The sequence below is a fragment of the Scyliorhinus canicula genome, chromosome 17 (genome assembly GCF_902713615.1).
Source record: "Scyliorhinus canicula chromosome 17, sScyCan1.1, whole genome shotgun sequence".
NCBI lineage: Eukaryota > Metazoa > Chordata > Chondrichthyes > Carcharhiniformes > Scyliorhinidae > Scyliorhinus > Scyliorhinus canicula.
Genome location: NC_052162.1, coordinates 83,714,050 through 83,741,789, shown reverse-complemented (window position 1 = coordinate 83,741,789; position 27,740 = coordinate 83,714,050). Strand labels below are relative to the sequence as shown.

The 27,740-nt window shown below is 48.1% G+C and overlaps 1 pseudogene; it reads left to right on the top strand.

Annotated features, from left to right (window-relative positions):
* The first annotated feature begins 9,529 nt into the window (after positions 1–9,529).
* LOC119952508 lies at positions 9,530–9,769 on the top strand (annotated as a pseudogene).
* Positions 9,770–27,740: the final 17,971 nt, after the last annotated feature.

The window sequence follows — 27,740 nt, the reverse complement described above, 5'->3', positions numbered from 1 at the left end:
GCACCCAGGGGGCACGGGTGAACCTAGGCACTAGTAGAGATACATTACCATTGTATTAATGAGCTAACAGTAAAATTCACTTTGATTGCCCTGAACGATCCTCCACGCTGTCAGATCATGGAGCCATACTCCACAGATCCCCACACAGGCTCCCAATCCCATCCCTCCCAACCCACCCACCCCCATCCATGGAAGCCCACACCAATGCTGAAACCTCTCATGTGTGCCCGAATTCTCTAGCTATGAGGATGCTCAGGGCTGAAAATACATGAGAGTCTATCCACCTTACCAGAATGTGGCGAAACACACCAAGACCACTGACCTTGGAGGAGGCAGATATGACATCCAGTCTCTCAGTTCCCTTGTCAGGCAGAAGTCAGGCATTTTGCAGAGATTAAGATCTGCATCGCTCTGTCTTCACTGCAGCGGCCAGCCAATCACTTTAATGCCCTGCCCATGAATGGTGCAACCATCAAAATGACCTCCCGCAGGCCCCACAATAGTGAGAAGAAGTGAGACCCCATGTTGGGAGATGTCTTCACACCCTAGTGCTGGTTGTCACCAAATCGAGAGCCAATAAGGACATCTGCAGTCATGTGCCCCATGCGGGCCTTGGCCATCACCCAAGATGCTTCGCCTGCCTTCTCCGCAGGTTGCCCCTCGCCACCTTCCTCGATCTCCTCCTCATCCATAATCTGGCGCTCTTCTATCTGCTGCTCACCACACTGCAGTCCCACGTTGTGCAGAGTGTAGCAGACCACGATTATGAAGGGCTCCCCCTGACCAGTCCAAGAAAAGGACCTGCATCTTTAGCAGGCTAATTGCCTGCTCGACCAGCACACGGCTCGGCACATGCACCTCATTGTAGCGAGTCTCAGCGAGTGTTTGTGGCCAATGCACTATCGGCATCAGCCACCCCCTGAGTGGGTAACCTTTATCCCCGAGGAACCATCCCTCAAAAATGACCGGGATCGAGGGCAGCACGGTGGCACAGTGGGTTAGCCCTGCTGCCTCATGGCGCCGAGGTCCCAGGTTCGATCCCGGCTCTGGGTCACTGTCCGTGTGGAGTTTGCACATTCTCCCTGTGTTTGCGTGGGTTTTGGCCCCACAACCCAAAGATGTGCAGGGTAGGTGGTTTGGCTATGCTAAATTGCCCCTTAATTGGAAAAAATGAATTGAGTTCTCTAAATTTATTTTAAAAAATGACCGGGATCCTCCAGCAACCCAGGATGTAGCTGTCATGGACGCTTCCCTGGGAACAGGCACATACCTGCATAATGCGCATGGCTTGGTCATACAATATCTGAATGTTGAGGGAGTGGTTCACAGACAGCATGCCATGCTGGCATGGGGAATGTCGAGCTACGTGGGTGCAGTCGATGACACCCTGCACCTGGGGAGGGCAGCTATGTGGGTGAAGCCCATGGCACTGGTATCCTGCATCATCTGGTCCTAGTTAAAGCTGATGCACAGATGGACCTTCACAAATAGCACATCTGTGCATCTGTGACCTCCCTTATGCACTTGTGTGCATTACCCTGGGATATGCTGCAAAGGTCCCAATGCAGCCCTGAAACAAGGCGCTGGCATAAAAGTTCGGAACAGCAGTAACTTTTAGATCCAAAGGGAATGGATGACCTCCCAGTCCATTGGTGCCAACTCTCACATTACCTGGCACAGGTAGTCCAACATCTCTGGGACAGATGTAGTCTTCTCTGGTACTGGACCTCTGACATCTGGAAGTAGGAAGTTCTCCGGAGGTAGACCGGTGGCTGGTATTGACTCCACCGAGGATCCACCATCTGTGGCCCTGCTGCCAGAGGAATAGCGTCCCCGGCTTCCCCCCCCCCCCCCCCCCCCCCCCCCACACCTCCCCTACAGCCCTACAGGGTGCTGGTCCTAATGATATTAGAACCTTCCTGAGTGGCAACCTTGTTACATCATCGACGAGGGGTGTGCAAAATCGGAAAAAGTGACTATGCCGGCGAGAATCGAGGGATTTAGCGCCCCATCGCCGTTCTTGCTGACGGCGAACACAGGTTCAAAATTCTGCCCACATAATTATTTGGAGAAATTAAGTAACGGGAAGAGTCCTGTAGGCCACTGTTTAGTAATAGACTCCTGAACATTGATGGAACTAACGCAAGAGGAAGGAAACAGTTACTGGGCTTTCTGCCTCTGTTAGTCAATTCTGGGCCTTTCCGAAGACCCAAAATTCTACACGGCAATAAGGAAAATCTTCCAGATACGCGGGCCCTGCTTACAACATTTTCCTTGATGTTTCCCACGTACTCTCACTTCGTGTTGCCAAAATGAAAGGTGATAAAACCCTTGCAGGCCTATCTGTGGTTGTCCTGTCCATTGGACAGTACAACTTCACATTCCATCTTCCACAATTGTTTGTAATAATCTTGAAGGGGAAAAACCAGAGGAAAAAAACCTTTGACTATTTCCAGGGGTGAAAAAGACATGACAAAGTTCCTCCCTGAGTCATTAGGCCATCAAATCACATGATCACCTCTGAGCTTTAACTAGAAATTCAAGGAGCAGGAATTTCCCAGCAGTGGGATTTTACTGTCCCACCGAAGGCAATGGAATTTCGAAAAGCTTGCTGCATTTTACGGCCCCTGCTGTGACGAATTTCTAAAATTCCACACATGAAGTTACTCTTCCCTCTCATCTCCTACTTCTCTGTTTTGGTGGCTCCATATAGAACCAGAATTCTCCAATCTGGGGTCAGTTCCAAAACTTCAGGGGCGGGATCCCCAGGGGGTGGCGCGAATCCCGCTCCGCTGCGCTGGCTGCCGTATTCTCCGGTACCGGTTTTTGTGCGGGGGCGGGGTTTACGCCGCACCGGTCAGGTGCTGTTGGCAGCGGGCCCCACGGCAATTCTCCGGGCTCCGATGGGCCGAGTGGCCGTCGTTTCCTGGCCAGTCCCGCCGGCGTGAAGTTGACATGGTCCATCACGGCGAGACTTGACTTATAGGCCAGCTAGGTGAGTCCTCGGAGGGACACGGGGGGATCCGGCCCCGGGGGGCCCTCACGGTGGCCTGGTCCGCGATCGGGGCCCACCGATCTGCGGGCGGGCCTGTGCCGTGGGGGCACTCTTTCCTTCCGCGCCGGCCTCTGTAGGGCTCTGCCATGGCCGGCGCGGAGAAGAACCCCCCTGCGCATGCGCAGCAAACACGCCGGCCGGTCTGCGCATGCGTGGAACCACGCCAGTGGTTCTGCGTATGCGGCAACTCGGGCCAGCCCTTCGCCGCCGGTTGGCATGGCGCCAACCCCTCCAGTGCCAGAGGATCCGACAACTTCCAATTGGCCCAACGCCGGAGCGGTTTGCGCCGTTCTTGACGCCGGTATCAGGTCATCCTGCGATTCCAAAACATCTTAGTCTGCTTTAATTCTGTCACAGTTGAGACATAAGGAAAATCTATGCAGAAATCTTCATCAGCTGGACTACTTTATACTTTTCAATTGCTGAGCTGGCAAGATGGCTCCATCTGGTCAGATGCCGGCTTCTGGAAGCTTCTGACATATTTCAAAGTGAACAATGGCTGCAAATGTCCTGGAATGTAACACTTCTTGCATCACATAAACATTCCAGCCAAGGCAACTCTACAGCCTAGCAGACGAGTTGTCTGCCCAAGCCAGCTGGGAACAAAGGCAGCTGTTTGTAAGTCGTCATCTCCAGTAATGGTACTAACGGCCTAATCATTAACTGTTCTAACACAATGGGTTCAACAAGGGGACCTCGTTTAGTCAACCCTAAACCAGTGTCTCCCAGAGCGAAATGAACCCTGACTCTAATTAAACACCTCAAGAGCCCAGCCCTGGGAAAATACATCCTCTGTCCAACATCCAGGAGGAATACTGGGAGGTATGTCACTTGACTTCCCCAAGTTACACTAATATAATGCACTGTGAATGAACTGAAATCAGGCAGTCGCTGTTGGACGATCGAAGGAAATGATAACTCCAGACAAGCTGACATCCAACCATCAAGTTGGAGGCAAAAGAAAGAACTCTGGCCCTCAACAAAACTGGAACATTGGATCGTGTGCTTCCAAAACTAACTCGCTCTACAAGCTGTCTCGCAGCATGGAAGTCTCACTTCGGGAAAGATGGACCATCCTGCGACAGTCATCCAATTAATTATCTTTCCATGAACTCTGCAACAACACAGATTGGTGAATGCTCCAACTCCAATGCACATTGTGCCATCCACAAACCATTGCTTCCTCGCATCATTTTTCCTGTGCTAGCTATCACTGGCCTTGTCCGACCGATTCCTGTTTAGCACTTTGGAGGAACATTTCATTGGACTTTTGATTCCGGACTCTGGACACATGTAAAACCCTCACTTGTATTTTATTGTAAGAAGTCTTACAACACCAGGTTAAAGTCCAACAGGTTTGTTTCAAACACTAGCTTTTGGAGCACTGCTCCTTCCTTAGGAGAATGAAGAGGTATGTTCCAGAAACATATATATATATATATATAGACAAATTCAAAGATGCCAGACAATGCTTAGAATGCAAGCATTTGCAGGTAATTAAGTCTTTACAGATCCAGAGATAGGGGTAACCCCAGGTTAAAGAGGGGTGAATTGTCTCAAGCCAGGACAGTTGGTAGGATTTTGCAGGGCCAGGCCAGATGGTGGGGGATGAATGAAATGCGACATGAATCCCAGGTCCCGGTTGAGGTCGCACTCATGTGTGCGGAACTTGGCTATAAGTTTCTGCTCAGCGATTCTGCGTTGTCGCGCCTTGGAGAACGTTTACCCGGAGATCAGAGGCTGAATGCCCTCGACTGCTGAAGTGTTCCCCGACTGGAAGGGAACATTCCTGCCTGGCGATTGTCACGTGATTTCCATTCATTCTGTAAAGGGGCAGCACGGTAGCATGTTGGTTAGCATAAATGCTTCACAGCTCCAGGGTCCCAGGTTCGGTTCCCGGCTGGGTCACTGTCTGTGCGGAGTCTGCACGTCCTCCCCGTGTGTGCGTGGGTTTCCTCCGGGTGCTCCGGTCTCTTCCCACAGTCCAAAGATGTGCGGGTTAGGTGGATTGGCCATGCTAAATTGCCCGTAGTGTCCTTAAAAAAGTAAGGTTAAGGGGGGGGGGGTTGTTGGGTTACGGGTATAGGGTGGATACGTGGGGTTGAGTAGGGTGATCATTGCTCGGCACAACATCGAGGGCCGAAGGGCCTGTTCTGTGCTGTACTGTTCTATGTTCTATGTTCTAATCTGTAAGGATCTGTAAAGACTTAATTACCTGCAAATCCTCGCATTTTAAGCATTGTCTGGCATCTTTGAATTTGTCTATATATATGTTTCTGGAACATACCTCTTCATTCACCTGAGGAAGGAGCAGAGCTCCGAAAGCTAGTGTTTGAAGCAAACCTGTTGGGCTTTAACCTGGTGTTGTGAGACTTCTTGCTGTGCTCACCCCAGCCCAACGCTGGCATCTCCACATCTTGTATTTTATTGTGATCATGCCCTGAGTTCTCTTCCTTTTTCCTTACCCCCATTTAGTGCGTGAGTGCAAAAGGGGCAGACATTGCAAAACCTCTCTCGCTTGTGTGCATGTGTGTAAAAATAAGCCAACCTTTATTCTCAGATCTTTCCCCGGGTTTACTGTGCGAGTTATTCAAAGAGGATTGGATCACACCAAATTTAAGGGTTGGGGAAAATATGCCACCATTTATAAAAGGGGAAATCAGAAATCAAAAAGACATTTCTGTTTACCAACGGGTAGTGAGAGGGGAAATCAGGGCTGTTATTATTAACCTCCCTTCTGTCCATTAGACCTAATTCCCTTCAAAGGCCCATTCTCATCCACAAATTTATGGGATCCTGCATTTCCAGTGATTTCCCTGGATATTCTATTCCACACTTTCCCATGAAGAATTTCTACATTAACTGTATTCATGTTTGTTTATCTAAGGTTGAATCATGTCCCCTGCCTTAAAAGAAGGGCCTGAATTTTTAGGATTGTGGGAACTTGACTCAGTCCCCGCCATCCGAGGAATAGGGGGGGAATGCAGGCCCGATGACATTTCACTCGAGCGAGTGTTGATTAGCAGAAGATTAGACTTCTGCCCGTCATTGAGAGGAAGCCTTGCCCTGGAGAGCTGCTGGCCAATCCTATTGGCTGGAAGCTCTCAGTTATTTTGGGAACACCACAGCTGCGGCTAGACAAAAACACGGCAGCTAGTTATCATCTGGCAGCCAGCCTAAAAATTGACGCTGGAGGGGGGAAAAGGTTCTGAATAAGCCATTATGAGGCCACTTAAAGATCTTAATTGGGGCACGGGTAGGCTTCCCCTCTAAGCCCCTGCCCATCCCAGCATAAAATTGTGGCCAGGTCGGGGTGGACAAGACCCCAGAGGAATCCCCTTCCATGCAATCTCATTCTTCTCCCCACCACCTCTGGACAAGGTGTCATGAAATTAACCTTCTCCGACCTACTCTTTCTAATCTTTCTCATTTTAAACGTACCAATAAGATCACTTTCAGAGCACAATTATATCACAAGCTGTAGTCCAAAATAGGAGAAATTTAATCAGAACACTTGAATCTTCTTGTTGCTTGGTTTATAAAGTCGCGAGATTAACCAGCCTGATCAATAACCCCTTCATGGAACCTGTTGATGCCTTCCTCAGGTTGCTCAATTCAAATGACTTGAATATCTAACTTGTTCAAACTGGATTTTAGTTATTTTAAAATCTGATTTATAATCAGGCAGCACCACGTTAGATAAATTAAACATTTGTGGGAAGATGTATCAGTGAACTCGGTGTGACTTTCTCTCAGTATAGACTCTCATGTATGTAGTGTAACATTTAACAGGAATATAGAATGTGATAAGATGAACTACTTGGACAGAAGCAGATTCTCATCTTCAACAGATTAACAGCTCTTATGGTTATATCTAGAACAGAAGTTACATAGACTTTGGGCGGAATTCTCCCAAGTCCCAACTGGTGTGTTCAATAGCGGGCATGATGGGAGAATGTAGCGGGATATCCAGAAATCGGCTTCACGCTGGCATGAATTCACAGCAGGAACTTTGTTTAAGCCTGCCATGACAGGTCGGAAAACCTGCGGAAGGGCAGCCTGAACCTCATTTGAATCCTGTCAATGGGAGCAGATGGAGGCCAACCTCTCCTAATCCCAGATTCTCTGCGATACCAGCGGGAAAATACACCAGCATGAAACATGTTCGGAACAGTGTAGCGCACAGATGAACAATGCTTGGGGCTACCTCCAGAGTTCAGGATGAAGGTCATCCACAACCCTGGACCCTGGAATGCTATAGCAGTGGGTTGGAGGAGCATCTGCAAGTGGACCCACCTCCAGTATTAGAAAAAGGTCAACAACCTGCACTGCGGTGGCAGAACAGGTGAATAGACACGAATGCCCCCTCTCCCCAGTCCGAGACCTTGTGCCTCAGCAGCTGTGTGCTGCTCCTCGACTCCCCACACAAGATATTCCGCCGGGTTCATGTTTTTCAAAAGGAGTACTAATCGGCACCAGCATGTCCACTTGCTGGGGAGGCCGCTGAATGACGGGAGGCTATTGGATATGGGGTGGCTCTCAATAATTGTATGGAAATAGGGCTTACGTGGTGGTAATTGGTTTCTCGCCACGCTTTATAGCGCGATCCCAATTTCGGCTACAGGACTGGATCGCAAACTGTTTGGCGCCTGGTGCGGTTCTCATTTTCAGCCTCTACCGCAATTCACTGGCCTTGTTTCACTCAAGCGAGACGCAACGAGGCCAGAGAATGGCAGCCTGAGTCTCAGGTGTGGAGAATTCCTCTACAGGTGTCAAAATAACATGCATCCAAATGTTATTCAGTCATCAGGTATTAAAATTGTGCATTTAAAAATAGGTCAGGAAATGATTTTTTTGGCATTGTATCTCTGTTCTTGATCTACCTTTAATCGTTAAATTTAATCCTTAAATTAATTTAAAGATTCCCATTCCCAGAAACAGCTCCCAATGGAAACTGTTGTGATTTTGGTCAGACTCCTTAAGATGAATTCCCAAGTGGAAATGATCACATGCGCAGCACAACCCTTGGCAGATCTATCGGCAATCTGTCATCTTCAGGGAAGTCCTTGGCAGATGTACAGCATTTTCCTTTAGATGTTTAATAACGCAGCCAACATTAGATTTTCTGACAAAGCTAGTGGGCAGCAATAAAATGGCAGTAGTCGGATAAGATCATGTTTAATTCTAGAACAGCTTGGAAGATTTCTAAGGCTTTAGAAGATGAGGCAATTCCTTAAAATAAGGCCCGTTTAAACCTCGCCACCAACAGACCTAAATTTGGCCTTAAAATTCCACATCCACTTCAAACAATTGTTCTGAGAACGCAGCACCAATGATTTTGCAACAAAGGATCATGTGATTTATTTTCAACAACCTCTGACTTGAAGCAGGATACCCACAAATCAAACTTTTAAATATGTATAATGGAGATAATTTAATGCCGGAAAGTTCACATTCCCATTTTCGTTCTCCGCAAATTTTAATTGCAAAGCTAATGAGCAGCTGAAAGCTTCTTTTCTTGACTAATTAAAGCGACTGGATAGTGAAATGGGAATTAGTGACAAAATGCCCTCAAAGCCAAGAGGTAAAAATATCTTGATTTCCATTTCTTTTTTGCATTTTGTTCTTCATGTTCATGTTCATTTTACCTTTCTATCTCTCCAAAGAAATACGTAACTAAAGGTAACCAGCCATATTTGGTATGAAGCTTGCAATTGTAAGTAGCCACTGTCGGCCACTATAGGGTGCTGTTGAACAAAATTTGTTTAAATAATATATTTCTGTTGCTACAAACCTGCCAAGTTAAATGATCTTTTCCAAATATCATTCCTTTGTTTCAAATTCCTTGCACTTAATATAAATTAACATGAGCAGGTTGAAAAAAGTACAGATAAATATTTTTACCCATCTGCTGGCCAATTCTATTTCTTGGAAAATGCATCCGACAAAAATGGATTAAAAGACGCAGTTTTGGCAGAACAAAGTCAATGTTAAACTACTCTGACTATTCTTAGATTCAATTTATACTTGAAACAACAGTTCAGTTTTGCGCTAGGGTTAAAGTTACAATTGAATTCAGAGTAAGGATGTGACCCAAAATGAAAATGAAGGGCGAAAGTTTGAGGGCGGCACGGTGGCGCAGTGGGTTAGCCCTGTAGCCTCACGGCGCTGAGGTCCCAGGTTCGATCCCGGCTCTGGGTCACTGTCCATGTGGAGTTTGCACATTCTCCCCGTGTTTGCGTGGGTTTCATCCCCACAACCCAAAGATGAGTAGGGTAGGTGGATTGGCCACACTAAATTGCCCCTTAATTGGAAAAAATGAATTGGGTACTCTAAATTTATTTAAAAAAAGAAAATGAGTTTGAGCAATGTACAAAGTTGTAGTATAGAAATAAAAACGCAGAGCGAATAAGTGGGAAAGAGAGCCCGTGATGTATTAATACTAATGAACGCTAACCTGCAATCTTAAAAAAAAAACATTGGCGGCCTTTTGGCTAAGATCAAGTGTAGTATCTGTTCTTATCGCTTCTCGGCCTTTTGGCTAAGATTGAGCGTAGATTGAGCCTTTTGGCTCAGATCTGGTATGTCTCCTTTATGGGGACCATGAATTGGATTCAATTTGAATAGTTTTTTGGAGCAGGCAAGGAGCTGGTAGGGGTTCGCCTCTGTCCACACTCTGAGCCCTGGCTGTGTAACTAAGATAAAGTAATTTTTAAAAAAAACATTGAGAAAAGATGTCTATAGATAGCCACAGATCATCCAGGGTGACAGATGTAAAACGGTTTTGTGGGCAGCACGGTAGCATTGTGGTTAGCATAAATACTTCACAGCTCCAGGGTCCCAGGTTCGATTCCCGGCTGGGTCACTGTCTGTGCGGAGTCTGCACGTCCTCCCCGTATGTGCATGGGTTTCCTCCGGGTGCTCCGGTTTCCTCCCACAGTCCAAAGATGTGCGGGTTAGGTGGATTGGCCATGCTAAATTGCCCGTAGTGTCATAAAAGTAAGGTTGGGGGGGGGGGGGGGGTTGTTGGGTTACGGGTATAGGGTGGATACGTGGGTTTGAGTAGGGTGATCATTGCTCGGCACAACATCGAGGGCCGAAGGGCCTGTTCTGTGCTGTACTGTTCTATGTTCTAAGGAGGAACTCTTACTCCACTCCAGAGCCCGATACGACCCCAAGTCTGAGGCTTGGCCAATTATTTATCCCTCAGCCAATATCACATTACTGTTTGAGGGGGTTTTCTGGATCTATGTTAGATCCCGCATTTATAACAGGGACTGTACCCCAAAACGTACTTCAGTGGCTGTAAACAACTTTGAGACATCCAATGCTATGAAAAGTGTCGCTGTTGGCGGCATGGTAGCACAGTGGTTAGCACGGTTGCTTCGCAGCTGCAGGGTCCCAGGTTCGATTTCCGGCTTGGGTCACTGTCTGTGCAGAGTCTGCACATTCTCCCCGTGTCTGCATGGGTTTCTTCTGGATGCTCCAGTTTCCTCCTACAGTCCAAAACTGTGCAGGTTAGGTGGATTAGCCATGATAAATTGCCCTTAGTGCCCAATAAGGTGAGATGGGGTTACTGGGGTACGGGGACAGGGTGGAGGTGTGAGCTTAGGTTGGCTGATCTTTCCATGGGCCGGTGCAGATTCGATGGGCCAAATGGCCTCCTTCTGCACTGTAAATTCTATGATCTATGCAAATGCGAGTGTTTCTATTTCTTTACCTGCAACATCGATGAACATCGGTGCAAAATGAAACTGCTTCATATGATGCTACTCTTGTAATTTTAGCATGAATTCAGCAAAACCAACATACTGGGAGGTTACCATTGACCAGAAACTCAACTTAATTTTAATAATAATAATCTTCATTGTCACAAGTAGGCTTACACTGCAATGAAGTTACTGTGAAAAGCACCCAGTCGCCACATTCTGTACACAGGGGGAGAATTCAGAGTGTCCAAATTACCTAACAGCACGACTTTCGGGACTTGTGGGAGGAAACCGGAGCATCCGGAGGAAACCCACGCAGACACGGGGAGAACGTGCAGACTCCACACAGACAGTGACCCAAGCCGGGAATTAATTAGCCACAGAAGCATTGTGACAACAGAAACTGTGTATTCCATGGCGAGTAACTCACCCCCGAGTCCTCAAAGTTTGTCCGCCATCTACAAAGCATAAATCTCCATTTGCCTGGATGAGTGCAGTTCCAACAACACTCCAGAAGCTTGACACCATCCATACGTGTTTGGTTCTGCCACCTTTTTATCTTCGACATTCACTCCTCTATCAGCAGCACACAGTGGCTGCAGCGTATACGGCGGGCTTCTCTGACTGCATTGCCCACATCCGCTAACTTGACCATTGGGATGGACAAGGGCAGCCAGCATGCGGAAACACCACCACTCGTGAGGTTATCTCCAACTCATGCAACCACTCTGACTTGGAAATATACCAACGTCCCTTCATCCCTGCTGATTCAAAATGGTAAAACCCCCTCCCTAATAGTGGTAATCTCTTTACCATATGTACTGCAGCGGTTACAGAGGCAGCTTACCACCACTCTCTGAAGAACAATTAGTGATGACCTTGGAACTTGACAGAGACACCCACATTCTGTCAATGAATAAAAATGAAGATAACCTAAAAACGGTTTTAAAGGCTTTAAAATTGAAATCATGTGCAAATATAGAACATATTTCTCAAACGGTTCAGCAGTAAGACACTTGCTTACTCAGTCGCAAGGTTCTGAGTTTAAACTCCATTCCAGGATTTGAGCAATTTAATACAAATGGATTGTTTTAATATCTTGGATGCAGTTTTTTGGGGAAACATTAAAACAGGACCCTCTTGGATGGAAACAAGAGAACCCATAGCATTATGCTAAGATGAATTATCCTGGTGCTCTAACTTACATATATCGCAAATCCCACATCATTTAATCACAAATTAGCTGATTATTTATCTCTGTGTTTATTGAACCGAGCTGTGCACATTAACCACTGTGCTTCTCTACATTATAACAAGGCCTACACTTCAGGAGGCTCTGTCCACTGTGAACATGGCCCAGAGCAGCATACTTTAACAAGCAAAATAATCAAACAAACGTCAAAAGTCAAAATCTGGAGGGCGAGAAAACAATTTAAATATGACTATTGAATTTATGTCGGTATTTTACGTGTTAATATAGAAATAAATTAAATTGAGTAGTTAGACCTTTGCCTGTTCTTGATCAGCAGATGTTCTTCAGCTTCCTGTCATATTTCAGATGCATTGTGCTATATTGTATAATCTGAAAAAGACGAATGTGCTGGGCTACTGGGGTAAGGCTGGAGAATGGCCCTAAGTGAGTTGTTCATATGGAGAGCGTGTGCAGACACAATGGGCCCAATGGCCTCCTTTGCGCTGTAACTATTCTGTGATTCTGTGATTCTATTTAATTAAATCCTTCATTTGCGTCTTCAGAATGAGCAGCCTTTTTTAACTCAAGCTTGAACAGGAGATTTAAGTCAATGGCATGTGGATAAGCAGGATCATTGTCAGTCTCTGTGATTCAGTAAAACATAATGGCTGAACCTTTCCACTCTAAACCCCATAATGGTGTGGGAAGTCAAAGGGACTCCCGCTGAGGACCTTAGTGGGTAAACCTGCCATATCACGCAATGTTGGGCCTATTAATTATGTAGCCGGAGTTTCCCCGACTAATTGTGTGGCGAGACGGGCAGGAACTCAAGCGCCCCACTGTTATCTGGAAATCATATTTATAAGGTACGTAGAAGCATTGATCACACAAGGAACTTTGACCCAGACTTGGCTAAAAGAAGGAGTTGTCACTGGCCACAAGGTTTGGCAATGTCTCATTGGACACACTGCTGGAAGCCGTGAAGAACAGGATGGATGTCTTTTTTTCCAAGGGAGGAAGAGGCCCTCCCATCTCACCACATCACCACAGGCCACCAGGGTGGTCAATGTCAATTCCATTCAGAGAAGGGCCGTCCTGTAGTGCAGGAAAAGAATGAATGATCTAATCAGTGCCACCAGGATAAGTGAACCCTCGAATCCTCCCCATAACTCACCATTCTCTTGCCATGACAATGAGGGCCGCACATTCCCTGCCACCATTTCCCATCATCAGGAAATCAATGTTTTTCATTTACGTCATATTCTTTGCTTTTGCCCGTTGAACCCCCACTACTGGCAGGGGCAGAAATTCTGTATGTTTATCCAGAAACTTAGCTGAGGAGATGAATTTGTATTAGTGACATGAGACAAGTGATTTGGATTGACTTGTTGGTGATGGGCTTACAATTAGAATGGTGGTTGCTGGACAGGTTGGTGGTGTTCCTGTTGTCTTGTCTGCACTGGCAAGTGGTGTGCCCTTATTGTTACAAGAGTTAACAGTATTAATATTTAGCCAATTAAACAGTAGCATAGTGGTTAGCATAATTGCTTCACAGCTCCAGGGTCCCAGGTTCGATTACCGGCTTAGGTCACTGTCTGTGCTGAGTCTGCACATCCTCCCTGTATGTGCGTGGGTTTCCTCCGGGTGCTCCGGTTTCCTCCCACAGTCCAAAGATGTGCAGGTTAGGTGGATTGGCCATGCTAAATTGCCCTTAGTGTCCAAAATTGCCCTTAGTGTTGGGTGTGGTTACTGGGTTATGGGGATAGGGTGGACGTGTGGGCTTGGGTAGGGTGCTCTTTCCAAGAGCCGGTGCAGACCCGATGGGCCGAATGGCCTCCTTCTGCACTGTAAATTCTATGATAAGTATGAAAAGTGAGGCTCAAGATTTCTAAACAAGCATGTTTTCCATCTTCAGCACTAAAAGGCTATGCCTTGTAGATGAAGGGAAAGTATCTTATTCTTATATAGTGTCTTTCATGGACCTAGGATGTCCCAAAGTACTTACCAGGCAACGACGTACTTTTTGAAGGGCATCACTGATGTAGTGTGGGAAAGGGGACAATGCCAATGTTGGCCCAAAAACAGCAATGTTACATTGACCATACAACCATTTTGGTGATGCTCATTGAGAGATAAATACCCACCAGGACATCGGGAATAGCTCTCCAACTTTGCTTTCAAGTAGTGTTTTGTCTGGAATCTTTCAAACTTCTAAAATCCATGTAGGAGCAGGAGGCGGTCAATTAACAGGCTGCATCCTTGTTTGCTGATCTATTAGTGGCAGCGGGCGTTTCTCATAAGTAGGTGGGTTAAACCAAAAGCGCAATGGGGTGGTCAGCAGGCAGCAGGGAGAGGTGATGGGCATGGAGACCTTGGGGCGGGGAGGGGGTGAGGGGGGTGGGGTGTGCTGCACAATGGAGGTGCTTGTGGGAGGGTACAGATGTCATGTTTAAAAAAGAAATGTCAAGGCCGTTAGTGTGGAGGGGAAACATGAATGTGTTTGGTCGCTTTATCACTTTAAGCCTTTGGGAATCACTGTGCCACCCTGCCGCCCTACCTAAACCCACTCCCTGCTATACCTGCAACCTAACCTACACATTTTTGGACACTAAGGGGCAATTTAGCATGACCAATCCACCTAACCTAGCCATCTGCAATTATTTGACATTCAATAAGGAAAAACAAAGAGCTTTTTTGCCAATACTTTAGGGCTGAGAGTACTGAAACAGCAGCACAGGAAGCAGTCACGCCTGTTTTATGTGTGAGCTCAGCTTCTGAACTGCACCTAACTATTACAGGAAATCTAAATGCACATGCCTCTGACATTCGCTTGTATCTAATTCATCCTGCTGCATATTCATCCGACCAAGTCAAGTGCAGCCACCTGTAAAATCAGACAGAAACCTAACACCAGTGCTTGGAGGTGCAACAGTGCAGTATCCAATGGATTGGATGGAGTCAAGGTAGTAGGGTCCACCACAACGAGCCGGAAAGACAGGGGCTCTTCAGGCAATTAATGAGTTACCATTAGGGTCCTTTGAAATACAGGTACCCACCCCAGCTGTTATCAGAGGGATGGCAGCTCTTCAGTCTGAGCAGTGCTACTAAGATAGGTGGTCACCTCTGGGACTGCACCCACCCGAGAAGACGCAGAATGGATGCCACTCTTATAACTAGATGAGCGTGGTCTGTGTTTCCGGGGTCAGTCAGGCTGGCAGGCCCTGACAAAGAGAGCGTGCTTGGTGAGGGTTGGGGGGGGGGGGGGGGGGGGGGGGGGCTGGCAGTTATTTCCTCCCTGGGCCCATCCTTGCGCCACTGAGATACCCTCAATTACGACACAGGAGAGAGGATTGGTAATTCAAAGGCTTTAATTACCAGAGAACCGGACAGCTGCCGAGAAGTGTGGTCACAGCATGCTGCCCAGCGAGCATCACCTTATATACCGTTTCCTGGGGGCAGAGCCAGAGGCGGAGTCCCCCAGGGTTCCAAGCCCGGTCTTAAAGAGTTAATGTATTAAAGGCAAAGTACAGTTACAGCAGTTATACCGATACCATTCATCACAGCCACAGAGTGGCTGATTAGGATGTACCCCACTCCCACCACTTCACCAGGCTTCCAGGATTCACCACACAACTGATAAAATGCAAACAGCCAGTGGGAAGAGGCCCTCAGTTGGTTGCAACTGGCCTCTGGCTGGGAGGGCCATTCTCCACCTTCCCCATTGCTGGACTCCATCCCTCCCTGTTCCCTTATCATTTTACATAGCCCCTTAGAAGCCTGGTAAAATCCAGCTTAATTGTTCAGTGAGTACCATCATCATTTTAAACACTTTTTCAGTATTGCAAAGTTTAATTAGGCACTTGAATTTTAGGACAAGAATGGGAAGTGTTTTCTATTATGAATTGCGAAATTCCCCTCCTGTTTGCAGTTGATGTCGAGGAGGCCTTGCATGTTGCTGCTGAATTCTAAAGGATGAAAGATAAAGCTGGCACAGCAGGAGAAGGCAGTCCATTTGCCAGTATTGTACACCCACGTTGCTGTTTGCACCTGGAGCGCGTGTGGGTGCAAAACCCCGCGAGAGTCTGAGGACGGGGGCGGGATTCTCCGACAGCCGCGTGAATCGCGCCACGCCACCCCGACAGCGGGACGCGATTCTCCGCTATTGGGGCCGGCGTGGTCGGCTCGGCGCTGATTGGGACCCCCCCACGACTTTTCCGGCCTGGATAGGCCGTAAAAAAAACGCGTGTCCCGCCGCCGCCGTTCACACCTGCTCTCAGCTGGCAGGACCTCGGCGTTGACGGGTCCGGGGTGGCCTGTGGTTGGGTAGGGGGAGTCCAATGTGGCCTGGCCCGCGATCGGGACCGATCAGCGGGCCGGCCTCTCTGTCTCCCAGCCTCCTTTCTTCCACGCCGGCACCTGTACTCCTGCGCCATGTTGGGTTGGAGCCAGCACGGACAAGGGAGACACTGCGCATGCGCGGAAATCACGCCAGTGGGGCTGCGCATGCGCGATTTGCACCGGACCCACTGCGCATGAACGCATCCCCGGCGCCCATTTTGCAGCCGGATCAGCAGCTTGACGGTGTAGGGGCTAGAATTGCTGATCCTGGGAGCGTGTTGGTGACGTCGAGAAACGCGACGGCGTTTCTGACGGCGTCAACACTTAGCCTCAGGATCAGAAAATCCCGCCCCAGGAATCTTGCCAGCAGATCTCGTTTTCAGACTTTCCCCAATCTCACCTGTGGCGTAAAGAGGGGCGAAATTCTCCGACCCACAGCAGGGTCGGAAAATCGCCTGGGGCCACCGAAAATCCTGCCCCCGCTGTGGCAGAGATTCTCCGCCACCCGGGAATTGGCGGGGGCGGGAATCTCGCCACTCCGATCGGCGAGGCCCCTGCGGCGATTCTCCGGCCCGCGATGGGCCGAAGTCCCGCCGCTGGGAGGCCTCTGGTGGCGGCGGGATCGGCGGCGCGACCAGCCCCCCGGGGTCCTGGGGGGGGGGGGGGCACGGGCCGATCAGACACCGGGGGATGCCCCCACGGTGGCCAGGCCCGCGATCGGGGCCCCCTATCAGGTATCGGGCCAGTGCCCTGGGGGCACTCTTTCTCCTCCGCCGCCGCCACGGCCTCCACCATGGCAGAAGCGGAAGAGAAACCCACAGCGCGCATGCACCTGTGGTGACGTCAGCGGCAGCTGGCCACTGACGTCACCGCCGGCGCAGGCGCGAACCGGCGAAAACCTTTCGGCCATCCCCGCTGCCGGGCGGCGGGCCTGAAAGGCCGCTGCCGCCGGTTTTTGCGCCAGTCGGCGTGGTGCCAACCGCTCCGGCGCGGGCCTAGCCCCCAAAGGTGCGGGGAATTCCGCACCTTTGGGGAGGCCCGACCCCGGAGTGGTTGGCGCCACTCCCCTATGCCGGGACCCCCGTCCCGCCGGGTAGGGGAGAATCCCGCCCCTGGTTCGCACTCAGAAACGTCGGGAACCTCATTTAAATAAATGATAATGCTATTAAAGTGTTACTCTGCCGTATCGTCTCCCCACATTGGGAATCTCCCCTCTCGCTGACGTGCTCAGTCCGAGTGTAAACTGTAAAATCAGACAGAAAACTAAGAGTAGTGCTCTGAGGTGCAGCAGTATAGTATCAAAGGGTTGCATTTAGTCTGGGTAACAAGGGCCACAATAACAAGCCAGAAAGGCAGGTCAATCCAAGCTTGGCGATTGCCATGGCAGGTTTTTGAAAACAGGAACCAGACGGAGGGAACTCGCGGGGTGGCACAGAGGCAATTACCGCCCTGGGGAGAGAGGGACATGTACCTTGCCACTGCCTCCTGGCACTGTCCCAGCATTGCAGCCTGGCACTAGCTCCTGAAACTGCGCTGATATCCTGGCACTTGCCCCGGTACTGCCCCTGACATCCTGGTATTGCCCCTGGCACTGCCCCTGAGACACTGGCAATGTCCCCTTTCACCCTGGCACTGCCCTACGGTGCTCTGGCACTTCCCCTGGCTCTGCCCCAGCACTTCTCCCAGGCACCCTGGCACTGCCCTCTGACAGCATGCAGAGCCAACGGCCCTCTGGGGAGCTCCATGATGGGTGTGACCCTTATCCGAGGGGGTCCCCATGTCCATGGTGGAGAGGGCTCTGAGGGGGGATTACCTATGTCCGTGGGCAGGTGCTAGGGGATTGCTTGTGCATGTGGGGAAGGTGTCTCGGCGTATGTTTGTGTCTGCGTGTGTCTGTTTGAGGGCGCCCCGATCTCGGGATTCCCTGCGTTACTGGCTTTTTCCACCCCTGCACTGCCAGCTTGATGGTGTGGGCACGTTGCCATCTTTGTTTTACACAGAAAGCTGCACAATGCAGTGAGAAATGGCCCACACACAGCCAGCGTGCTGCATGCCGCTTTTCCTCACCCAACTCAAAGTTCTGTGGAAAAAAAGGGAAAGTTTTGTCTAATGAGTTGAAGTAACGACTGCAATGAAGGAACTGCAAATCGGAGATTGCAAGGTTTACAGATGATGCATAGATGGTGAATGAGCATGTTAACAGTTAACAATGCGAAAACAAAGAGATCAAAGAAAGGAAAACAGTGAGTCATGGTCATAGTCATGGAAGGATATGATCTTGGCAACTTGCATGGACTTGTGGGACACATAAAGGCACAGGCTAATTGTTCTATGGAAGCTAAAGTCAATATTCCTGAATCCTGCATAGGGAAGGAGAATATTCAAGTCCCTCTGGATGCTGCAGAAGCTTCTTTTATTCCCTCATTTGTAATATTCTATCATGCATGTTTTTGCCATTTGGAACTACAATGGTGTCCTCCATTGAGACTTGAGAGATTTGTGTAAAGTTTAAAACCCTGCCACATTATTGTGCGCAGATCTCAAGCTACTAATACAAACAGAACTTGATGTTGATGTATGATGTTGATCCTGCTGAGTCATTATGAGGCCATTGCAGGGCTAAAAACAACCTTTTCCAAATGTCCAGGTCCCACAGAATTCAAGCAGGACAAATTAAAAAGTGAAAATGTCCTAAGAACGGACCAGGGTCGTATTAAGACCTCTTTGTTTCACGGTTGGCTCTTCCATGCCCATTGACCATCTGTCCATTGTAGCCGATCTGCGCAGCCCTGCTATCTGCAATTTCCAGTTGCTCTTCAAGGCACTTGGAGAGTGCATGGCTGTCAGATTTACAGACTACATAAGGAGCCGTAAGGAGCCAAAATGTGGGAATGGCCTTGTATGAGGCAGCTGTAAATCACAAAGTCACACACTTCTCAGAGCACAAGGTTCTTTCAGTAAATTCAACATGGTAAATTGTGCAGAGAGTAAGTTACTGATAGAGAAAGCTCTCCATTTGCATTTTGAGGTCGTATTCATAAAGGGAAGATACAGAATTCATCCCCAAAACACTGGAAAACCAAGAGTGTCGTAAGCGGGAGGAACTGAAAGAGCCTGAGTGAAAAAGTAATACTGGATAAATTAATTGGATTGAAAGTCAATAAATCCCCAAAAGCTGATGCTTAAAAAAAAATGGTGGCACAATGGTTAGCACTGTTGTCTCACTGGGGTGCAGGTTCAATTCTGGTCTTGGGGGACTGTCTGTGTGGAGTTTGCACATTCTCCTTGTGCTCTGGTTTCCTCCCACTGTCCACAGATGTGCAGGTTAGGTGGAATGGCCATACTCAATTGCCCCTTAGTGTTTAAAAGCTCTGCAGGTTAGGTGGGGTTATGGGAATAGGGTAGGGTAGTGCTCTTTCGGAGGGTCGGTATGGACTCGATAGGCGAAATGGCCTTCTTCTACTCTGTGGGGATTCTATGAAAGTGCAGGTCAGCGCAACGCATCTTTTCTGCACCATCTATTTCCGTCCTTATTTGTCTAATTGTTTTTTAAAAGCAGCTTCACGGCTGCAGTTCACGCCTATCCTGACTTTATTCAAGAAGATCGAGGTTCTCACTGCAGCTATTTGATAAACACTAATTTCTTAAAGGTATTCTCACATGACACTACCAACCCATAGATCTGCGGACTGAACGGGAAATCTTTGCACTGAAACAAAACAAATATAGGCCATGCTTGTTTAAATGTACCAACTTGCACATTCAACGGGGATCCTTAATCCTGTTGGGAAATTGTAGTATTTCTGTGACACGTTAGCGCTACCCTAAAATTAATTGAAGGAACAGTTTTCGTATTTTCAAAATTCAAGAATAGAGTCAGTGGATGCTTCAATTTGGTGGTCTCAAGGGATAAGTCATGTGACCTTTCATATTACAGGCCCAGCCCCTAACATACTCACGATAAGGATACCTACTCCCACCTCCATAACATCTCTTCCCTGGCTCTGCTCATCTGCTGCTGCATCTCTCATCTATCCTTTATTACCTCAAGACTAGTGATTCCAATGCTCCCTTATCCTGCCTCCTATCCTGCGCTGACAGCAAGTTTACGTCCCTTCAACGCTCTGCTGTCCTCAACCAAACTAAAAACCAGTCCCACTCATCCATCGCTCCATTTGCTGGTTTCTACACAGTTTCGGGTCCGCCAATGCTTCCATTTTAAAGTAGGCATATTTATTTTCAAATCCCTCCACGGTCTTGCCACCTCCTCTCCCTGTAATTTTCCCTCGGCATGCAACCCCCCCCCCCCCCCCCCCCCCAAGATTTTTGACCTTTGACATTGCTCTCATATCGGTAAACACAAGGTCAAGTGATGCAGTTGGTTTTGGAGCCAGCTTATCACCCGATGAGTGTGAGCAGAAATGACATTGGTACAACAACAAATAGATTAAACCCAGTTATTTTCGCTGATGTAGATTCCAAATCAGACTTCAGAATTCCCAATGCTTGGTTTCCTGAACAGCTGCTAAGGAATATCAAATGTGACAGTGGATGGGATACCGTTGTCAGCAGACATTGTATATCGGTTTTCATCTCAGAAACAAAGAGAAGAGGAGAAGGAGTAGGTCAATCAGTCCTTCGAGCCTGCTCTGCCATCCAATATGATCACGGCTGACCCTTTATCTCCCGTGCTCTCCGCATTCCCCTTGACCCCTTCAGAGTTTAGAAATGTATCAATTTCTTTCTTAAATATATTTAGTGACTAGGCCTCCACAATCTTCTGTAGTAGAGACTTCCACAAGTTTACCACCCTCTGAGTGAAGGAAGTTCCCTCATCTGATTCCTAAATAGCCTCTCTCACATCCTGAGACTGTGATCTGTTGTTCTAAGTTCCTCAGTCCAAAGAAACAACATCCCTGTATCCAGCCTGTCCAGCCCCAATTCAGTTTTATACCTTTCAATGAGATCCCCTCTCATTCTTCTAAATCCTAGTGAATACAGCCCTAGTCGACCCAATCTCTCCTCATATGACAGCCCAGCCATTCCAGAAATCTGTCTGCTGAACCTTTGCTGCACTCCCTCTGCAGACTACATGTAGCCAGAAGGAATTGTGTCAACCATTTCTTCAATTCTATAGATGCTGAGAATTTTACACTGAGCACAACATCGGTTCTGATTAAACCCCGTGCTGAATGGCTTGTTTTGGGATCTGCGCAGCATAATCACTCATCCTAGTTGATCATCCATCAACGTTTTCACCAGTTGTTATTTCCGATGAATATTCAATGCAGGCTGAACTGTGGAAGGTGACTTTCTCCCAACTTATCCTCCTCTCCTGTAAGGATGTATTTGCCCTTCATTTGGTGCCTCACTCTGGTGGGATACTTAATTTAAAAAAAAAATACTTATTCTCAGGACTAGGCAGGTCCAGCATTCATTTTCCAAGTGGTTAGATGTTCATTGAATATTGTCCACCACTTCAATGGCCACCCTTGAGAAGCTATGACTCTCCAAGGGTACCTTTGGCATCCCAGAGGTATTAGTCACGGACAAAGGTACCCGATCACTAGCGAGGCATTTGCATGCTTCATGAAGGCAAACAGGGTGAAGCACATCCAGACAGCGCCATAACACCCTTCCTCAAATGGCCTGGCTAATGAGTAGTGCAGACTTTCAAGAAGGGCATGAGGAAACAGGCCATAGGATCCATGGAGGCGAGGCTGGCACATTTTTTGCTCAGCTACCATACCACACGTTATGACAGCAGTGACTCCAGTAGAACTGCCGATGGGCCGGAGGCCAATGTTCCCTGATATTGGCGGGAAACCGGAATGGAGACAAGATCTCCAGAGGCAGTACCAAAGCAGACGGATGCAGGACACAGGTTTTGGACTGGGGAACACGGTATATGTCTGAAACTTCGGAGATGGCACCCGATGGGTTCCAGGGACCATGGTGAAACATGGTGAGTCTTGACAAAGAGTCATTGGACTCGAAATGTTAGCTCTTTTCTCTCCGTACAGATGCTGCCAGACCTGCTGAGACTTTCCAGCATTTTTTCTTTCGTTTCAGATTCCAGCATCCACAGTAATTTGCTTTTAACCATGGTGAAACAGACTGGACTGGTATCTTACACAATCAAAAAGCAGGAATGGATGGTGTAGACCAATCTGGACCACCGCCGGAGCAGGGAGCCAGTGTCAGGACCAACGCCACCGGAGGAACCATTTTCCAGCTTCCATGCCCGGCACAAGGTGGTCTGGGGACATCGCCCCCTAGGGGCCCTGACACTGAGATGCGTGAGGTAGAGAATTCAGGATCCGATATGGAGACTCCGGATTCAAGGTTTTTGGACGATACCCTCACCAGGGAAAGGTCGGCAACAGTGCCTCCCGAGATGATCAATGGGAAAATGACATTCCCGTTATGCTCCACACCTCCGACCCAGCCCCGCAACAGCCGGAAGTGCAACCACAGGCAAAACGAAGAAGACAGCCTCCTCCACTCCCACCACAGAGGGACTTATGGGTTTTGGGGGAGGGATGTTATGACCCCCCACGATACCCACGGGGAATGACCCAATCAATCCCAATCACCCCTTGGGGCTCGTGGAATACGAGCTCCCCCGCTGAGCAGTAGAGGTCCAACAGCGGGGTTCATTAACTACCCGAAATAAAAGCAAGCCCTGGAGGGAGCTGGCACCTCAGGATGGTCCTGGTTGGACTTGGAATGCTGCTTAGTTTCTGTATTTCCTAACTGCTCACAGTTAGGGGTTGGGGCCGAATGGCATCTATTCTAGGTTACTGTGGGAGGCAAGGGGAGAAATATCTGGGGCCTTAACAGATATCGTCACATCCTCTTTGACCACAGACGAGACTCCAGAGGACTGGAGAATAATGTTCCCTTGTTTAAGAAAGGAAGCAGAGATAATCCAGAAAATTCTAGGCTGGTGATCCTGACATCAGTGGTGAGGAAGCTTTTGGAAAAGATACTGAGGGACTGGATATATGCACATTTGGAGGAAAATGGACTAGTTAGTGAAAGGCAGCATGGTTTTGTACAGTGAAGGGCATGTCTCACCAACTTGATTGAGTTTTTTGAAGAGGTGACATAGAAAAATGACAAGGGAAGGGCTGTGGATGTAGTTTATATGGACTTGAGTAAGGCATTTGACAAGGTCCCACATGACAGACTGGTACAAAAACTAAAATCATATGGGATTCAGGGTGTGCTGGCTCGATGGATACAGAACTGGTTTCGTTATAGAAGACAGAGAGTAGCAGTGGAAAGTTATTTTTCGGAATGGAGATCTGTAGCTAGTCGTTTTCCGCAGGATCAGGGCTGAAAACTCTGTTGTTGTACCATATATAAATGATCTGAAGGAAAATGTGGGTGGCCTGATGAGTAAGTTTGCGGATGACACGAAGATTGGCGGAGTTGCTGATAGTACCGAGGATTACCAGAGGATAAAACAGGATATAGCTAGATTGGAGACTTGGACACAGAAATGGCAGATGGAGTTTAATCTGGACAAATATGAGGTAATGCATTTTGGACGCTCAAATATAGGTGTGAATTATTTAAATGGCAGAACCCTTAGGAACATTAACATACAGAGGGATCTGTGCGTGCAAGTCCACAGTTCCCTAAAAGTGGCAACACAGGTGGCCATGGTGATTAAAAAGGCATATGGCATGGTTGCCTTCATCAGCGGAGGGGTCACTGAGAACAGGAGTTGGCTGCATTTGGAGTATTGCGTGCAATTCTGGTCACCACATTATCAGAAGGACGTGGAAGCTTTGGAGACAGTGCAAAGAAGTTCACCAGGATGTTGCCTGGTATCGAGGGTGTTGGCTACGAGGAGAGGTTGAATAAACTAGGATTGTTTTCACTGGAAAGGTGGAGGCTGAGGGGAGACCTGATAGAGGTCTCCAAAATTATGAGAGGCACAGACAGAGTAGATAGTCAGGGGCTCTTTCCAAGGGTGGAAGTGTCAATTACAAAGGGGCACAGGTTCAAGGTGAGAGAGGGAAAGTTTAAGGGAGATGTGCGGGGTATGTTTTTCACACAGAGTGGTGGGTGCCTGAATTGCGCTGCCAGAGGATGTGGTGGAACATTTATGAGGCATCTGGATGGGTATGTGGGGGAAGCAGGCACATTAGCATCATTTAATAGGCATCTGGATAGGCACCTGAATAGGGAGGAAATAGAGGGATACAGACCAAGTAAGAGCAGAAGATTTTTTTTTAGTTAGGGCATCATGATCGGCACAGGCCTAGAGGGCCGAAGGGCCTCTTCCAGTGCTGTGCGTTTCTTTGTTTTTTTGTTCTTTGTACCTTTGATTAACCTTTTAGGGGATCCTCAGTGACTCTAATATTTAGGAAGCTATCAGACACGATACTGGAAAGATCATAGAATTTACAGTGCAGAAAGAGGCCAATCGGCCCATCGAGTCTGCACTGGCTCTTGGAAAGAGCACCCTACCCAAGATCCACACCTCCACCCTATCCCCATAACCCAGTAACCCCAACCAACACTAAGGGCAATTTTAGACACTAAGGGCAATTTAGCATGGCCAATCCACCTAACCTGCACATCTTTGGGAGGAAACCGGAGCACCCGGAGGAAACCCACGCACACACGGGGAGGATGTGCAGACTCTGCACAGACAGTGACCCAAGCCGGAATCGAACTTGGGACCCTGGAGCTGTGAAGCAATTGTGGTATCCAAAATGCTACCGCGCTGCCTGACCTACTACTGTGGCTCATTCATCCCCTCTTACAGATTCAAAGTAGTTTCTAGAAAGAAAAATATCAATGAGTGATTTACAGAAAGCCACTTTTGTGCCAAAAGATTTAACTTTGTTGATATGGACAAGAGAATGATAAACTGGATTATTTACATTTTAGTCAGTATTTTGTCAACAAGTTTTGATCCAACTGAAGATTACTTCATATTTGTTGCATATGTTGGTCTATGTTGAAATTCTCATAATTTGGACTGTAAGTGAAACAAATGAAAACTAGTTGTTTTTAGGAGATGGCACCTTTTGACTGAGATGTTAAACCTATCCCTCATTTGCCTGTTTGAATAGACATTGAAATGACAGTTCCAACGGTTATTACAAAGACCAATGGGGTTTTATCCCTCCCTCCCTTCCTTCCTTCCTCCCTCCCTTCCTTCCTTCATCCCTTCCTTCCTTCCTCAGTTCCTCCCTACCTCCCTTCCTTCCTCCCTACCTCCCTTCCTCCCTCCCTCTCGCGTCTTCACCGCAAAGTTTCAATACATTACCAGAATCAAAGTGCCATTATCTTAACATAAAATAAGTTTGAAATGTGGTCTAACATCATCTTATTCATGCCTGCACACTGTTCATAACTTCATTAAAATGATCCAAATCTGAAAATAACTGTCACACTGCAGATAGTTTAAATTTGTCTCACTTCTTCCAGATTTGGTTACTTTGCAGTGGAAAATGTAAATCTTAATAAGTGTGTTCGTGACATTAACGGTTAAATTTCATTATCTGGTTCATGCAAAGTGATCAGACTGTTCATAAAGGTGTCAAACAGTAGCGATTTCTGTAGCTGCATGCACCAACACATTTCCTTTACAGAGCTGCTAAACATGGGGGGTTTCCAGCACGTATTTCATAAGAACGAGTTTATCTGCACTCTGAAGGAGAGCAGACTGCTACCTGGTAACTACACTTGAATAGTAAACTGGGTATGGAGGTGATGTGTGAAAATCGAGTTCTCTGACTGAATACGGTAGGTTCAAATGTTCAAGATAAGCGGTTTGGATTCAGTTTGGAATCAAAAGAATTGGGTTGCAGAGATAAACCCAGTAACGGTATAACCAGCTGAACAGCAAAGTGATGTGCACTGCTGTGCACAAAATAAATGCTTCACTAATTAGTTCAACCTCTTCCAACAACACACTACTCAGAATTACACCGCTCAATAATATTAACTTACATTTGAGATTTTAGCAACACCAGAAATGATGGAGCCACACGTATAAATGCTCAATGGCATTAGATTGCACTCTTGGGACAGGTAGGAGGAATCATGGGCAGCGCGGTAGCACGAGTGGATAGCACTGTGGCTTCACAGCTCCAGGGTTCCAGGTTCGATTCCTGGCTTGGGTCACTGTCTGTGCAGATTCTGTACGTTCTCCCCGTGTCTGCATTGGTTTCCTCCGGGTGCTCTGGTTTCCTCCCACAGTCCAATGACGTGCAGGTTAGATGGATTGGCCATGCTAAATTGTCTTTAGTGTCCAAAAAGGTTAGGAGGGGTTATTGGGTTACGGGGATAGGATGGAAGTGAGGGCTTAAGTGGGTCGGGGCAGACTTATTGGGCCGAATGGCCTCCTTCTGCACTGTATGTTCTATGTGCTGTCCATTATTCTAAGTGCTAATATTCTTAGCAGTTAATTGATCAGCTACGGTATTGAGATAATTAAACCCATTCATTATTTGGGGATCGCAACATAAAACTGGAGTACCATTTCAAACCTGTGCTATAATAGTGTAGTGTGACAGAGAGTACAATTTCCAAAAGAGTTAATTCTACTGTTTCTCCCTGGGAGAAACAGCAAATAAATGTAGGGCGGGATTATCGGTTCAGTGACGCCAAAATTGTGAATCGCAATCGGGTGGGGAAGTCAAGTTCGGCGCTGGGTGCCCACTGAAGCGCCATGCTCCAGTGCCTCGAATTCGGAGTGAATGTGCGCGCCAGTGTGGTTATGCAAATGGGACAGTTCCACTGGTTAACCTATCATTAACGGGCCTGACCCGGTCGCCTCTGGCCTCCCACGATGCTCCACCTCCACCCGGCGGAGGTGACGATGGTGTAGTTCACCTGTGGTATTTAAAAACGGGGCTGTGTTGGGCTGTGTTTGATGAGGGAGAGGGAGGAGATAGCAACAGTTTACAGGCACAACGGTGGGTGGACAGTCGTGCTGCTGACTGGGCACATCTGCCTGGGCTGGGGGGGAGTAGCGGCGGGCGACCATGAGATGGGCCGTGGGTTTGTGGTGTCCCCCAGGACCGGGGTGTCCGAGCATGGACCACTATAACTGCAGTCCGCATGGCTGCGCACTCCACCAATTGCTCATTGTGCCTGTAAACGTGCGGAATGTCACCGGCCATATGGGTGCCACCCCCCCATCCTTCCAGGCTATCCCCCGAGGAACCCTCAAACCTCAGTCGACGCAGCAACGGATGGCCTGTCTGCACACATGCCACACACGATGCCCCCCCCCCCCAACCAACCCCCCAACCCACAGCCATCTGCTGGTGGGGCGCACACAGCCCACCCAAGGAGAACAACCGCAGTAGACCCCACAGAAGAGTGCAAGATAGGGACCACAGAGTGTATCGCTTGCGTGGGAGGAGCCAGCCACCGGTTCCTCAGCCAACAGGGATAGGTGGCGGGGTTAGAG